Genomic DNA, 12,212 nt, shown 5'->3' with positions numbered 1-12,212 from the left:
ATCTGCCTGCCTCTGCCTCCTGAGTGCTGAGATTAAAGGAGTGAGCCACAACTGCTAACTTAGACACACAATCTTTAAAGGTTTTTTTTTGAGTGTTTGTCTCATGTATGTACACAAAATACATATATTCCCGATGCAAGCAGAAGCCAAGAAAATCAGATCTCCTAGAACTAAGAGTTACAGAGAGTTGTGAACTGCTATATGGGTGCTAGAAACCCAAACCAGGTCTGCCTCACCAAGAGCATGCATGCAGACAAAAACACTCATACACATAAAATTAAACAAAAAAAAAATCTTAAGCCATGTCACATGTCTTTAGTCCCAGTACTTGGGATGCAGAAGCAGGCGGATTTCAGTGAGTTCAAGTCTAGCCTGGTCTACACAGTGAATTCCAGGATAGCCAGAGCTGTATAGCAAGACCCTGTCTCAAGGAAACCAAAAAATAAAATAAAATTTTCCTACTTATGTTCCATTTTTCTATATTATAGTCACAACACTAGCCAATCATCATCACTATTTCTTACCAGGTCTAACACTTCAATCTCCTAACTTATCAATGAACAAACTCCTAGTTGTCAGGACTACAGGAAGGACTTGCTAGATCATAGATGCTGGGCACCACTCAAGAGGGCATGCCTCAGTGAGTCCTAGGATGGAACTGAGGAATTTTAATTTCTAATGAGTTCTTGAGCAGATTCTACTGCCTGATTGGGGACAAGACCATGGGTATAGGTTATGGTACAGCAGCAGACTCAAAACCATTTGATGTGTAGCTCATGCTGAAGGATTCTTTCTTTCATGCATGGTACACACCCATTTATTTCCAGTAAGAATCAGGAAAATGGAAAAATGATAAAAACATACCTATCTTTTAATTTTAAAAGTTTCACTCAAACAAGCAGGTGAGATAATGTAGTTGGTAAAGTGCTGGCTTTTGCAAGCATGACAACCTGAGATCAGATCCCCAACATTTACTTAAAAAGATAGGTGTGATGGTGTGTGCCAGTAATCCTAACACTAGGGGGAGGGGGAAGGGGACCCTTGGGGTTCACTGGCCAACCAGTCTAGCCAAAACAGTAAGAAACACTCAAAAAATAAGATAAAGGTCAGGCCTTGAGAAGCAGATAAATTTTCAAAAATGAGAGCCAAGGTCAACCTGTTATCCACACATGTACACACACACACACACACACACACACACACACACACACACACACACACTCACGTAAATGTATGAGACTGCATTTTGCCTGATGTGATCAAAGAATGTTTCAAAAAAAAAAAAAACCTTTCACTTAAAAGTGGTATGTTGGGCTAGCAAGGTAAAAATGTGTCCCACAAAATCTGATGTCCTGAGTTTAATCCCAGGACTCACATGGTAAAAGGAAGAAAACTCACTCCTACAAGTTTCCCTCTGGCTTCCACACAGGGAACCACATGCATTCAAATAAATATAAATATAATACAAACATATGTAAATGTACTTTTTTTCAGTTGATTATTATGTGTATGGGCGTTTTGCATGCATGTTTGCGTACAGTACCCATGCAGTGCCCATGAAGGTCAGAAGAGAACATCAGTTCCTCAGGGAATGGAATTACAGACAACCGTAAGCTTATGGGTGCTAGGGGTTGAACCTGGATCCTCAGGAAGAGCAGCCAGTGCTCTTAATCATGAATCTATCTCTCCAGCCCCTAACATGCCACTTTTCACTAACCAGAGCAAATCACACAGCCACATCAAATTTCAAAGGGATGAGCTGTTCAAACATTTCAGCACACAAAGCAGAGAAAAATGACAAGTATCTAACCTAAACAGACATGGTTACTGTAGGCTGGTTATTTATAAATACTCTTTTTATGGTAGTATACGACATGGTGACATATATCTTTAATCCCAGCACTTGGAAGGCAGAAGCAGGATGATGTAAATTCAAAGCCAGCCTGGTCTACATGGTAAAGTTCAGGATAGCCAAGGCTACATAATGAAAGATCCTGTCTCAAAAAAGCAAACAAAACATTCCTCCATCATCTCTATCCAGAGCTCTCTAAACAGGCTTTCCAAGCCAGGAGTGGTGGTGCACACCCTTAATCCCAGAATTGGGTGGCAGAGGCAGGCAGATCTCTCTGCATTCAATGCCAGCCTGGTCTACAAAACCAGTTCCACGACAGCCAAAGCGATATACAGAGAAACCCTATCTTGAAAAACCTAAATAAATAAATAACATTTTAAAGGAAAAAAAAAAGGCTTTCAACAGTGGTGGGTCACACCTTTAATCTCAGCAAGATGGATCTCTGTGAGTTTGAAGCCAGCTGGTCTACAGAATGAGTTCCAGGACAACCAGGGCTACATAGAGAAACCCCATCTCAAAACCAAACTATAGGCTTTCAAACGCACTTAAAGTTATGCTGGACACATTACCTAACTCCCTTAAAACACTACTGGAATCTAACATTGTCTTAGAATAAAAATACCAACAGCTAAAAGATCCTCCCCAACCACCCCACACTTCTGTCCAGATCCTCTGCAGCCTCACTTTCTACTCCAGTCATATCTGGCTTTTTATTCCCTCCTGAATATGTGTACTTATCCTCTACTGAGTTGACACCCCAGACCACTTCTAGGTCTGCTCCCAATCAACCCATGCGGAAGTTTTTCCTGATGTTAGCAGTATAACCTCAATAGAAGATGTACCTAGATCGTTCCTTCAAGAGTTACTTTTTTGTTCTAGGAATTCCGAATGCACATAAAATGGACAGAGTAGGCAGAACCTACATACTCATACTATCATCACCTAAGCCAGTTCTGATCTAACCACACAACCCCTTGTCATCTATAGTCCTCTTCTGGCTTTCCCTGTGGAAAAAAAAACAGGTTGATAGTCTTGAGGTTTCTTGTGTCCTTACTTCTGCCAATGGCAGTCCTGGACATAGTTTAAAATGTTCCTCTCTCCTCAATATTTTAATCAGCTGTTAAATATAGATATTTCGTCAAATTTGGGGTTGATTTTTTTTCCTCCAAGACTATCCCACACAATTTCAAAAACCAAATTTTTGTCTTTTCTTCTAACCTTGTTCTCTCATGGATCACTAAAATTCATGGGATAAAGGACAAGGGTTCTGGCTTACTACTGTCACAGAATTAGTATCAGTTATTTTTTTCAATAAAGAAAAAATGTCAAACCGAAGACTGAGGAGATAGCTCACTTGATAGTAGAGGGCTTAAACAGCATTCAACATAGCATGAAGGAAGCCTGGGGCTCAATCCCTAGGACCACATATAAACTGGATACAGTGGCATATGCCTTTAATCCTAGCACTTGAAAGGTGAAGGCAAAAGTTCAAACAATAGTGATTACTATTATTGTGTTTACATATGATGTGTGTTTATAATTGGCACAGCAAACATCACATCAATTGTGGCAGAGGGCAACTTTTGGGAGTCAGGTCACTCAATCCACTGAAAGTCAGAGGATCAATTAAGGTCATCATACTTATCTCTCTGGCCCAAGGATGTGAAGTTCAAAGTTATCCTCTGCTACAGAGTGAGTTCAAAGCCAGCCTTGACTATATGAGACCCTATCGAAGTTCCAAACGAGCCAGATATATATATATATAATGTATGTATGTATGTATGTATGTATATATGTATGTATGTATCTCAAGACTCTTTCAAAATCTAAAAACCAGCCAGTTGATGGTAGTGCACGCCTTTAATCCCAGCACTCAGGAGGCAGAGACAGTCTGATATTCTGTGAGTTCCAGGCCAACCTGGTCTACAGAGTGCCAGGACAGGTTCCAAAACTACAGAGAAACCTTGTCTCAAAAAACAAAAACAAAAACAAAACAAAAAAAAACTTTTTCCTGAGAGCTAGTACTTGGAAGGCAGAGGCAAGTGGATCTCCGAGAGTTTGAGGTCAGCCTGGTCTGCTGAGCGAGTTCTGGGAAGCCTCCCAAGTTCTCTGGGAAAGCTACAGAGAAACCCTGTCTCAAAAAAATTCTAGAGCAGCAGAACAATAATTTCCCAATGTTTATCACAAAGCATAGGGACTTTGGGCAAATTAACTAACATCTTTGGGATTTCCTGCTGTGATACTTAGTTAAGATAAGTAAAGGCAATTTTCAGGGGGTGGAGAGTTGGCTTACTGGTCAAAGGTCTTACAAACGACTCAGGTTCTATTCTAGCTCTGACATGGTAGCTCACAACTATATTAAATTCTATCCCAGGAGCCAGGTGGTAATGGCACACACCTTTGATCCCAGCACTCGGCAGGCAGAGGCTGGTGGATCTCTGTGAGTTCAAGGCCAGCCTGGTCTACAGAGTGAGTTCCAGGACAGCCAAGGCTACATAGAAGGCTGTCTCGAAAAAACAAAAACTAAAAAAACCTCAGGGTATCCGATGCCCTATTTTGACAGTCTTGGGCACCAGGCACACAATTGGTCCATCTATATACATGCAAACAAAACACTCACAGACATAAAATACTAAAGTAAATCAATCCCACCCCACCTCCAAAAAAAGCACCATGGAAGCAGCACTGAGACAGGGACAGGTGAATCCCTGAGTTCCAGGCCAGTCTGGTATAACAAGAGTTCCAGGATAGCCAGAACTACACAGAGAAACTCTGTTTAAAGTAGAAAAACATAAACAAAAAAAAATTTGCAACTCAAAAGCTGTGTAGAAGGACCAGGATCCATATGGTAGGAATACTGATTCCTGAAAGTTGTACATTGATCCCCACCCCACACACAGACACACAAAATGTTTTTTTTTAAGATGCACAGAACAAAACTCCACATTAATTACACCAACTTATATTCTTTAAAAGGAAGCAATACAACCCCCCACTCTCCCTTCCTCCCTCCCTCTCCGGGTTCTTTGAGGCAAGGTTTCTCAGTGTAACATCCCTCGAATTTGTATACCAGGTTGGCCTCAAACTCAGAGAGCCTTCCTTCTGCCTCTGCCTCCTGAGTGTTGAGACTAAAAGCATATGTCATCACAAATCCTTAGGAAAGCTGGGGGGTGGAGGGAATGCCTTAATCCTAGCACTCAGCAGGCAGAGGCAGGTGGATCTCTGTGAGTTTGAAGTCCGCCTGGTTTACAAAGCTACAGAAAAACCCTGTCTCGAAAAACCAAAAATAAATAAATGAATAATAAAAATAAAAATAAAAAAATCCTTGGGAAAATATCAGGTAGTATCCAAAACCTGCCTCCATTTGTTAACTGAGTCTCTTCTATATCCAGGTGCTAAAGATGCCAAGATACTAGATAAGACCCTTCCCTTGAAAACCTTATTATTTAAAGAGGTTATGAAAACCTGGGCAATATGCTGGAGGCCAGACACAACACCATGACAAATAGGCACAAGTATATCTGGTATATCTGGGCTTCAGTTCCAGATATGCAACACCAGTAAAAGCAGGCTTTCCAGAGACAAGTAGTTTCTGAGCCATCAAAAACTACTGCAGGGGGCTGGAGAGAGGGCTCAGCAGTAAGGAGAGTTGCTGCTCTTGCAGAGGATCTGGGTTGTTTCCAGCACCAGTATGGTGGCTTACAACCACCAATAACTCTAGTCCCAGAGATCCAATGACCTCTTTTGATCTCTGTACACATGATACATGTACAAATATGCAGATGAAACACCCATACACATAAAATGTAGAACAATAAATAAAAATTATCACTGGCCGGGCATTGGTGGCGCACACCTTTAATCCCAGCACTCAGGAGGCAGAGGCAGGCGGATCTCTGTGAGTTTGAGACCAGCCTGGACTACCAAGTGAGTTCCAGGACAGCCTCCAAAGCCACAGAGAAACCCTGTCTCGAAAAACCAAAAAAAAAAAAAAATTATCACTGAAGCTCAAGAAATAAATCAAGTTTATCTCAAGAGAGATGGCAGCATAACAGTGTAATCTTAGGATAACAAAGGACTGACTAGATGATGGTCCAAGAATAAAGGGAATCCTCTAGGCCTACAGATTCTTCTGATTACCAGGATGGATCTAGAGTACTTTCCAAAAAAAAAAAAGATCAAAGCCTCCTTTCAAAAAGAACAAAGGTAGGTCACAAACTAGGCCCTTATTCCCTCTCACTGGTTTACAGCAAGGAAAAAATGGGGCCAGTACTAACCAATTTTCATACTATAATTACCATGATATCTAGTCACTTCTCCTTTTTACCTTTCCGCATCAGGGATCCAAGAGACAGCTCAGGAGGTAAAGGTGACTGCTACCAAGCCTGACAACCTTAGTCTGACTCCTGCAGCCCACACAGTAGACAGAAAGAACTCCTGCTAACTGTCCTCTAACCTCTACATGCACACCATAACATGGTGACACATCAATCTTGGCATGAGCACATAAGGGCACACACAAAAGTAAGTGAACTTAAAAATACATACATATCAGTTGCTACTCTTGCAACTGTCCGCTCCTCCCGCTCCCACCTCTTACGTCTAGTACTCTATTCTAGTCCTGGTCTGCAGGCCTCCTCATTGCCCTCTGCTACCAGTCTTTAGCTTTCTTCTTTCTCCTCATATACCAAGACGAGTATGCTCACACAACCCCTTCATCCACAACACTTTTAAGATATCGCACAAGCTATGGCTATTACAAGGAGAACCCGTCTTGGGAAGAAAAAAAAAAGATACCACACACAGTCTGGGCAGTGTTGGAACACACCTTTAATCCCAGCACATTTAGGAAGGCAGAGGTAGCTGGACCTCTATGAGTTTGAGGCCAGCTTGATCTACAAAGCAAATTCCTGGATGTCCTGGGCTACAGGAGAAACCCTGTCTTGAAAAATAAAACAAACGAACAAACACAAAAATCACATATGGACTAAATGATGGTTCATTCAAATGGCCAGTTCATATCTGTCAGTCATTAGACACTATTTTAGTTACTGAGGATGAAAGGTAAGAGAAAAAGTCCCCATGTACACAGGTATCTCAATGGAGACAGAAAACACAAATATATATATATATATATATATATATATATATTTTTTTTTTTTTGGTTTTTTCGAGACAGGGTTTCTCTGTGGCTTTGGAGGCTGTCCTGGAACTCGCTTGGTAGTCCAGGTTGGTCTCGAACTCACAGAGATCCGCCTGCGTCTGCCTCCCGAGTGCTGGGATTAAAGGCGTGCGCCACCAACACCCGGCAGAAAAAACAAATATTAACACATTAAGTACCATTGAGAAAATGCTAAAACTGAAGAGAATACCAGACAAGTGTGTTTTGTTGTTGTTGTTGTTGTTGTTGAGGTATCATTATGTAGTCCTTGCTGATCTAGAACTAAGTAGGACAGACTAGTCTTAAAATCAGAGATTCTGCTACTTTTGCCTCCTGAGTGCTGGGATTAAAGGAATGAGCCACCACACCTAGCATCAAGGGAGTATTTTAAACTAGTAGTCCGTGACAGTGCCTAAGAAGTTTGAGCAAAACACCTGAGGATAAAAATCAAGTTACACATACATCTGTAGAACACTCCAGAGAGAACAAATAGTATTCCAGTGGTCTGAGGCACAGTGAGACTAGGGTTTAGGGCAGGCAAGAGGTATAGCTAGAACAGATGATTAATAAGAGACCAGGAAAAGATGAGGGAAGAAATACTAAAATCTTTACCTGTAAGAGCCTTCCCAAACAGACTGCTTCCACAACTGGAGGCTTCCAGCATGAGGCTCAAGCTAAGATATAGCTGAAATTAAATAGGAAAAAACAAGTCCATGCACACATGGCAAAAAGAGGAATAAAAAATAACCATACAAAGGCTCAAGGGGAAGCATGGCAAAAAGAGATGAAATGGGGTTGACAAGATGGCTAAGCAAATAAAAGTACAAGCCTGTTGCCCTGAGTTCAAACCCTAGAACCACGAGGGAAGAACGCCTGAAAATTTTTTCCTGACCTCTACTTACACACACACACACAATGAGAGACAGATGGGGGCCAGAGAAATAGCATAGTGATTAAGAGCGCCTGCTGCTTTTCTAGAAGACCCAAGTTTGCTACCCAAAACCCATGTTGGAAAGTTCACAATCAGATGCCTTCTTCTGACCTCCTGGGACACTGGCAAATACATGCAACCTACACATAAGATAAATGTTTTAATTTAAAATTTTTTAAGATTTATTTATTATTTTATGTGAATAAGCCTTTTGCCTCCATGTATGTATATGCATTATTTACATACATATGTCTGGTGCTAGAGTAAACCAGAAAAGGTGTCAGATCTCCTGGGACTAACATTAAATCTCTTTTCTCTCACAATATTTATTATAAATAACCCATTTCCAGAGAAACTAACAAACCATATTGATAGTTTGTAAACATGAGCCTAATCTAGTGCATAAGTGACATCTTTTGCTTTTATATATACTTTATGTTCTTTTTGTCTAACCCAGTGATACAAAGAAATTAACAACAGCAGAAACCCTTCTTACTGTCATTTGTTTCACTTACATACTTGTAATGTGTCAAGAGCTTATCTCCATTTAGCATGATGAGCAAAAACTAGCAAACAGGCTGGCCTTGTTAGCTAAAACATTTATTTGTTGGCTTATTAATTATGTAACTAGAAGAGAGACCAGATAAAGGGAAGACACAAGAAGTAAAGTCATGCCTACAATAGCCTTCCAAAATAGGTAGGAACCACAAAGCGTGGCTTCCAGGATAAAACTCAAGCTAAGAGGTACTTGAAGGGGAACTTCAGCTCAACCCTTTCTCTTCCATATTCAGCTCTCTGGAACTTTTCTACAACATGACTTAAAGAGAGGCAAACAGGTCATATGCTAACATTAAATAGGTTGCTTACCCTAAGTCACATGCCCACTTAGGAGTTTAACTTAATTTCACATGAAAAGGTGAAAGCAGAAACCAGGGTGCCCAAGAACTTACCCAAAAGATGAGAAAGCCATTAAAAAGCTGTGTGTTGTATTATGAAGGTGACAACAATCAGTGACCCATGCCCTACAACCACCTGCACAAAGGCCTAGAGTGAGGACAGGACACCACAAATTTGAGAAGAGAAAGACTCTGATTGTACTGACTGAAGAGAAAGAGGAGAGTGCGGTCAGGAGACCAACAAACTTATCTAAAGTTTTATGTGCGCTATAGTTTTGAGCAATTCACCAGAAAGCAAAACACAATACTGGCTGCCCACCAAGTGGTGGCACACACCTTTAATCCCAGCACTCAGGAAGCAGAGGCAGGCGGATCTCTGTGAAATTGGGGCCATCCTGGTCTCCAAAGTTCCAGGACAGTCAGAGCTACACAGAGAAACCCTGTCTCCCCCCAACCTGCCAAAAAAGACTAAAGACTTCAGAGCTAAAAAATGTAACTCAGTAGTTGAGAGCTTGCCTAAGCCCAAGGTACAGAGCTCAGTCTTCAATACATATATTCAAGCCCTTCATGCTTATAATTTCAGTATAGGAAAAGTATTCAAAGTTCAAGGATAGCCTAGTCTACATAGCAAGTTGTAGGTCACTTACCAAGCCCCTGTCTCAAAAAAATCTATTTTCAATTCTCACTACTTAAAGGTAATATTCAGCAAAAAGAAAAAAAAGTTATTTGCCAAATTAAGAAGAATAAATTCAAATTATATTTTTCAGCTCATTTTAGCAGGTTTTTTTACACGTAAAATTACTTGGAAGGGAGACTCGATATAGAGCACATTTAACTAGTGTTTCCTATCTTCTCACCAGCACTTCTTAGTCTAATTCCACCTACATTCACGTTTTACACTGAATTGTCAAAACTGTAAAAAAGGAAGTAACTAATTAGTTCACATTCTGCCATGTGAGTAAACCTTTTTAAAGCCTGAGTACTTCTTGGAAAGGATGCCTGAATAGATGAAAGGCTAGACTCCTCCCTTAAGTAACCCACAGGGTCTCTAACCCTGACTCATTCTCCAGTTCTGACTTCAGTCTTCTTTTGGTTCCTCACAACTCTACAGGCAGTGGCTTAACAGCCCTGCAGAGCTGGGCTGCATAAAAATAACCTAGTAATCTCACTTGTAGTCCTATTGTTTCTCTCTGTATGTCTCCACAGACCTCAAGTTATGATAGTTTGTAACATTACAATGAACATATCACATCTTTGCAGACATTAAAATCGTCCATTTTTGTAAAAAATTCATTATCTAAATACTCTTAAAAATGTAATGCTGCCCCTTAAAAATCAAAGACCAAAGGGAAGGATTTTTGTTCTGAATTATGTTGGAGCTATTCACAAAAACTTACACAAATTCACAAGCAAATATTAAGTCCACACAATACAAGCCATCAAACCAAAAATGAAGGCTGCTGGGCAGAGAAGAAAATGGAAGGAAAGAAAAGGAAATGACTCAAAGTAATAGTGTATAAGGCGTGAACCTTTTGCATCCCTAGCTGGCAGTTAAGATTTGAACTCTGGGTCTTGGGGAATGGGAGAACACATTGAGCTGTTTTTACAGGACTTGCTCCCTCCGTGCTACTTTTTGCAATTGTGCATATACATATACACACACACACACACACACACATATATATATATATATATATATATATAGTGATTTAAATATGTAACCAGAACTTAAAACATGGGAAAGGTAGGAGTTAAAAATCTCAGGTTCCTAAAATGTTTCATAACTTATTTTCTAAGGTGACGATCTTATTTCAAATACATAAAATAGAATATAATCTATTCACAATCTTGGAATTTAATTGCTTTAAAAGTCAAGGCCTTCAAAGTCTGTGAGTAGGCTGGCAGTACTTAGGCACTTCTTTACCCTAATTCTGAACTCGATCGGTATCGGACTGGTCTCTTTACGGGGTCCGTTATAACATACACACCCCCCAATTATCTACCTGGAAATGATTCCTGTCAGAACATCCGATTTCATACCGTTTCGTCGTCAATGTCAAACCTCTTCCTGAGCTGAGAAGGAAGAAAAGCTCAGTGTTGCAACGGGTCCTAAGCAATATCCTCACCCATTTTCTTCTCACCGAAACGCAAAGCCAAGCCTCTTTTAAATGCTGAGATTTAAAACCAAGGCAGTCGCCGGCCGCTTGGTCGCCACGGTCCGGGCTCGCCGCGCCCTGCGCCTTCTAGTCTGGGAGCTGCATCCCGAGCGAGGGAGCGCGCCCCGTGAGGCGCGGCCACAGCCCCAGGCGGGTCCGCGGGTCCAGTCTGCCTCTTCTCCACCTGCGAGGCCAGGCAAGGGCCGGCAACCGCGGCGCCGCGCTGACCAACGGCCGGCGCCCCGAGTGTCAACGCCGGACGCTTCCGCACACAAAAAGCGCCTCTTGGTCCACCCGGCCGCCCCTCCCACCGCGCCTCCCGGCCCCGCGCCCCGCGCCGCACAAAGGCCCGCTCGTCCCGCCCGGCGCCGCGGGAACAAAGGCGGCCGCCCGCCGGCCCGGCACAGGTGCAGCTCCGGCCAGCGGGCCCAACATGGCCGCGCGCCCGCCGCCCCGTTAGCCGTCGCCCGTCGTGCGCGTCCGGCCGGAGCTTCAGGCCGAGTCCTCTCAGCCTCCTGACCCTCCGCCCTCGCCTCGGGCCGAGCGTCCTCCTCCGGCCTGCCCGCGCCGCCCGGCCCTCAGCCCCTCAGGCCGCCCCCCTCAGCCCTCGGGCCTCGATCACCCGACCTCCCTTCCCCGGCCAGCGGTTAGTTCCCGCGGCGGTTGGCCGGCGGCCCCAGTGACCTGCACTGCGTCGCATCCTCCGGCGGCTGTCCGGCAGTGGCTGTCCAGCGGCAGCGGCGGCGGGCGCGAGGCCGCGGAGGGCAAGGCGGCGGGAGGGGGCGGCGGCGGCGGCAGCGGCGGGCGCAGCGCGGCCAGGCCGAGGCTCTCCGCGCGCGGCGCCGACCCCGCCCCCGCGCCTCCCGCCCGCCGCCGCCGCCGCCGGGGCCGCCGCCGCCCCCCAGAAGCCGCGGGAAAAGTGCGCTCCGCTGATTGGCTGCCGCCTCTAGGCGCCCGCGGACCGGGCTTTTCAAATCCGCGCCGGGGCCGCGCGCGAAGAGCGACGAGCGGCGGACGGCGGGGCGCGCGGGGCAAGCAGCGGTCCCGAGCGCGGGTGTCGAGGAGCCGGGCGCGCGCCCGCTCCGCTCGCCTCCCGCTCCCGCTCCTCGAGCGGCGCGCGGGCGGCGGCCAGCTCCGCAACCGCGGCGAGCCCCGGCGCGGTGACGTCACGCCCACCGCCCAATCGCCGCGCGCGGCCCCGGAGCCCGGCGTGGGC

General features: G+C 44.3%; 1 protein-coding gene across 5 annotated transcripts in view; it reads right to left on the bottom strand.

The window, feature by feature from the left end:
• Nsd2 (nuclear receptor binding SET domain protein 2) overlaps positions 1-11,801 on the bottom strand; it is an 82,071-nt gene extending 70,270 nt beyond the window's left edge. For 3 of the 5 annotated variants that reach the window (XM_040746907.1, XM_040746903.1, XM_040746908.1), the window contains exons 1-2: positions 11,681-11,801; positions 10,844-10,913 (exon numbers count right to left, since the gene is read on the bottom strand). The gene's annotated coding sequence lies outside the window, so the exon portion shown is untranslated. Of the gene's footprint in view, positions 1-7,625; positions 7,699-10,843; positions 11,283-11,680 lie in introns of those variants that run through there. The other 2 variants (XM_040746906.1, XM_040746904.1) reach the window with 2 other exon arrangements.
• Between the last annotated feature and the right edge of the window lie 411 nt (positions 11,802-12,212).

The sequence above is a fragment of the Mesocricetus auratus genome, unplaced genomic scaffold, assembly GCF_017639785.1.
Source record: "Mesocricetus auratus isolate SY011 unplaced genomic scaffold, BCM_Maur_2.0 Super-Scaffold_100006, whole genome shotgun sequence".
NCBI lineage: Eukaryota > Metazoa > Chordata > Mammalia > Rodentia > Cricetidae > Mesocricetus > Mesocricetus auratus.
The sequence above is the reverse complement of the archived record's forward strand: the minus strand, read 5'-3'. Positions and strand labels throughout refer to the sequence as shown.